The sequence below is a fragment of the Artemia franciscana genome, unplaced genomic scaffold (assembly GCF_032884065.1).
Source record: "Artemia franciscana unplaced genomic scaffold, ASM3288406v1 PGA_scaffold_1180, whole genome shotgun sequence".
Taxonomy (NCBI): Eukaryota; Metazoa; Arthropoda; class Branchiopoda; order Anostraca; family Artemiidae; genus Artemia; species Artemia franciscana.
The window spans coordinates 551,096-556,393 of NW_027062618.1; positions in this window are offsets into that span (position 1 = coordinate 551,096).

A 5,298-nucleotide genomic window follows, 5' to 3' on the forward strand; every position below is an offset into this window, starting at 1 on the left:
TAATTTATTTCGCTAATAGCTTGTAGAATTTCTCGAGGAAGAGTTTGCCTATTTTATAGAGCTGACTATACTATAGTCGGAATAAATTTGTTTTGACCCACTACCAAAGCCTCATGAATCAGCTCAAATACCTCATTAACATTATATTTATTTTCCCTCAACTGTTTCGTGATACATAGTGATAAAATGAAATTTCGGAAAGACTCATACTCGCCTTTAGTGTAATTATATTTAAGGGTCTGTTTTTGAGGAGTAGAATCATCACCTGAAGATTTTAATGACAGTTTAAGAACGGTGTGATCACTTTTTCCTAATGGAGGTAGAATTTCAATATTTCTAACATCGTCAGGAGATTTTGTTATTATCAAGTCAAGGACAGAAGAATTCGAAACATCCCGAAATCCTGTAGGCTCCTGAACGTGTTGGCATAGGTACGTGTCCTGCAATTTTTGAAGGAAATGATGCTCAAATGATTGATTAGAAAGCGAGGTTATTTGATTTTTCCAATCAATGGAAGGTAGGTTAAAATAACCCACCACTAATACCCTTGAGCCAACTGTTGAAACATTGTGAAGATACTGTAATAAATTTGCATTATTATTTGGAGATAGCTCATTAACACTAGGACTTCTATACACTGCAACAATTCTAATACTATTTGTAGACCTAGGAAATTTTACACCAACCACTAAACATTCACTAATACTCAGTACTAAAGGATCATTTACTTCTGTGTACTTAAGCAACGAATGAACATAAAAAAAATTCCACGTTTATAGTTAGTATTTACTAATAAAGTATAACCTTCAACCTGTTGAAAATATGCTTCTGGATGTGCGCAATTCTTAGGCAAAGATTCAGTAACAACAACAACATGAGGCTTATGCACTGACATTAATGACTGTAATTCTTCAACTTTATTTGATAAAGTATCTGCGTTGGTGTAGAGCACAAGGAAATTATTGTTCCATAACTGCTTCCCTAGGGATTTGCGAGCTATTTTCACCTCGAAAAGAGCTTATCTTTACAAGTTCTAGACCACCCTTTCCATCTTTAATTTTCCAACCTGATTCTCCTGCTGTCACTTTTTGGTTAAGTTCTTCTTTCAGAGCGTTATACCTTTTCTTTTGAGCAAGTTCCAGTTTCGTGCGATCATGAGAAAAGTTAAAAGTCGGGTATGAGGATTTTATGGTGTTCAGGTTACCACTCAAGAAGAAAGAAGCAGCATCACGTTCTATGGGGCTACGGAAAAACAGTTTGATCGGACGACATTTTCCATTATTTAGTCTTCCCAAACGAACTGTAAATGAACATTTGACAGGGCAATTCTGCAAAATTACTTGATTCAGGAGCTTTAAATCAACCTCATTTGACTCTTCTTAGTACTACAGTTTGGATCCTCTTGAAGTCCAAATACAACTAAATTTTTTTGCTTCGTGACCAAATCTTCTAGAATATCATTGGCTGTTTCTTTGCTTTTTATTTCATTTTTCAATTTTTCACTAAGGTTATCAAATTCGACTTTGAGCAATGTAGTGGCGTGCTTCTTTACATCCTCAACAGAACATTTGGCAGATACCTCTTTTTCTATCTGTGTTAATCGATCACTTATTGGTTTCAGTAGTTTTTCAAATTTATCTTGAAGCTTATTTTCCATTGTTGAAAATGAACACCTAATTTCACTCTTTATTATGTCTTTGATCTCACTAGCCCTTTTGCTTGCAAACAGGACAATGCCAGAGTGACCCAAGACGACGTGTCATCTTGTTAAACAAATCATACTCTGACTTGCTCATTTCAATGCATTCAATGCACAACCATGCATCACACATATCGCATGAAAGGGCACAACTATCATCCTTTAGCCCAATATCACATGCTTTGCAGCAATCTAGATCTTTTATCGGTGATTGTCTCTGATGTTTGCTGCTCATTTCTGTATCCAGCCAGACTACTACAGTGCTTTTTTGAAAAATATGATAACACTGCGCAGAGACGGAATTCAAAATATGTTACAAGCGTGCTTTTGTTGAAATGCAGTTTTTATTGTCAATATAAGTATCACTAAACCTAATCAAAAATGCTGAGATCACATTCAATTACTTTTGAGCCAATGCTGAAACAATGAAAAACGGCTGAAACTGCCTGTTCTATGGTGTTACGGAAATGTAGCGTTGGCAACTGCAAACTTTATAAGTTCGGAAGGAGAAAAAGCGTTTCGTTTGTTTTGATTATTTGGCTTGTCACTTTCAGTAGTTTCTTGACAGGACCTACTGAAAATGAATTTCAAGAGGTCCTGTCAAGAAACTCAAAAAAAAGGAAAAAGATTTCACCAATCAAAAATAATACCCCTTCCCATGATCCAACATTCCCCTCACAAAACCTTGGAATTTACTTAAAAATCACTCCAGATACCCCCTTTGAGATAAAAAAGATAGCTCCCTTGAGGGTTGCAATCTTTAAAATGTTAAAATCAATGTTTTCATTAAACATTAACCGTGATGGATCTCTGCTAATAGCCTTTCAAGATTCTAAATCAGCAGATATATTACAGAATTCAAAATCTCTTCTTAACATACCCATAAAATCTGTTCTCTGGACCCCAAACCAAAACCCAACTAAAATAGTAGTGTATAACATCCCTCCAGAAATTCCTATTCAGGATCTAAAAGAAGGACTCTCTGACAGAAATGGTAACTCAATCCCAGTAGCTGATGTAACCCAATTGAGTAAACCAGATGCCAATGGCCAAAAGTTAAGCAAATCTTTCTTGTTCACACTAAGAGAAGAAAATAATAACCTGGATCAGATATTCCTATTTGGACAAAGGAAACTCCACAAGCCCTACAAGCCAAAACCTATCCAATGCCAAAAATGTCTAAGACTAGGACACACAAAAAACACATGCAGTGAAACATTACATGAATGCAATTCTTGTAAAAACTCCCACCCCACTGGAATGATAAATTGTAAAAACAATCAGCCAAAATGTATCAACTGCAATGGTCCCCACGATTCTACTAATAAAACTTTATGCCCTGTATATAAAAAACGAGCACTAACACTCCAAATAGCAACAGAAAAAAACATACCTTACCCTTTTGCAGCAATGGAAGCAAATGCAGCTCAATCACACCTGACCAAAAACTTTATGAAACCACCCAACCCTCTCACCCACAGACCAGCCATTCTACCGAAAGCATCAAGCACCCCCAATAAGACTCCTTCCTCAAAGCGACCAAGCTCACATTCCTATAAGAGAGATTCACCCTGGACAAACCTTCTAGCCTCTACAAGTAATGATAGAAGATCAGAATGGCCACCTCTCCCAACTAGAAATGAATCAGAAGTATTAACGGGTATTAATCAAATTATCAACAAAAAGCCAGATGAAAATCCAAATGAATTAACACCTAACATGTGCCTATTTATACTAAATTCTAATGCAGTACAGTCAATGAACCTAAAACAACCACAAAAAGCAAAAATAATAAGCGAATTGGCAAAATTGTACCTACCTAATCACATGCATATCCAAGCAAAAAAGATCTTGCTCTGCTCCTAGAAAAGCTAAAGATTGATACACAGCAAAATGAAAATTAAAACAACAAAGCAGCATATTTCAATACTTCAGTGGAATGTAAGATCACTTTCAGAAAATAAGTTAAATGAACTTTTATCTTTTATGAATATAAATTCCATTGATATTGCTTGCCTTCAAGAAACCCATTTGACTAATAACCAACAAACAAAGTTTCCAGGATATACTATCCTGAGAAAGGATAGGTCTTCACAGAGAAAAGGAGGTGGCGTAGCTATAATTTTAAATAATAATATTAAATTTTGCGGTATTAATTTCCCAGATTTTTCAAATGATGTTGATGTTATTGGTATCAATGTCTGGATAAATAATACAAAAACATACATATTAAGTCTTTATAACCCTAATGGCCAGACTACAGATGCCATGGATTTTTTCACTTATATTACTAATTCTAATATGCTAAAAAACATAATCATCTGCGGGGATTTTAATGCCCACAGTCTTCTGTGGGGAGATAAGCCAGCAAATAAAGCTGGTAAGCTTATTGAAAGATTGATTTCAAATAATTCCGATTTAGCAATTGCTACCCCTCCTAATCTAAATACATATTTGAAACCCAAAAGTGGCAAATTCTCAACTATTGACCTAAAAATTATTTCAATAAGTATACTAAATAAAATTTATATTAAGAAAATTGAAAATCTATGCACTGACCATTTTGCAATAGTATCCTCTTTAAATGAACCAGCCAACATTCTCCCACATATCCCTAAATATGTCAACACCAAAGCAAATTGGACCATGTTTAGAAATAAGCTTAATGAAGAAGTCTTAAGTTTAACCCAGAAATCTCATACCTCAGTTGTAACTGCTGACACGTGTGCTGAAGCTATGACATCAATATTAACAAATGCAGCTAATCAAGCTATCCCCAGAACTTCACCTAGGAAAACCATCCCTAAACATACCCCTAAAGCATGGTGGACAAAAGATTGCCAAATTATGTGGAGAATAAAAAATGCAACTAGGAGAGCATACCTAAGAAAACCATCCCCTGCCACATATTTAAGTAAATTACAAGCAGAGGCTAACCTCAAGAGAACAATAACTAATGCCAAATATAATTATTGGAATAATTTTGCAAATAATCTTTCCAGAGAAACATCTGAGCCAAGAATACATAGACTTATAAGCAAAATCTGTGGGAGAAAAACATCCTCCAACCCTCTTATGTATGAACTAATACATGAGAATTCCCACTATGATAATGACATTGATAAGACAAGATTATTTGCCTCCCTTTTCTCAAAAAAGCTAACATCAAAAAACAAAAATATCACCACACAAATCATGACAAATCCTATTTACCAGCCCCGACCAGGTTCAGAATATATAAACCATCCCTTCTCAATACATGAATTGAATAATGCAATACAGCATATCAAGACCAATGCTACAAGTAGCTATGATAATATACACCCTATATGGATAAAGAATCTTACCCCTTTGTACAAACAGGAGCTCATAAATTGCTATAACCATGCATGGGCTACATCCACATTCCCTAATAACTGGAAATGTTCATCTCTCATACCAATTTTAAAGAAAAACAAACCTAAACATGACCCTCAGTCATATAGACCCATAATGATTACCCCAGTGCTGGGAAAATTAATGGAGAAAATGATTTACCATCGGCTGCTTTGGTTTGTTGAGAAGAATAATCTGATACCTCATACTCAAACTGGCTTCAG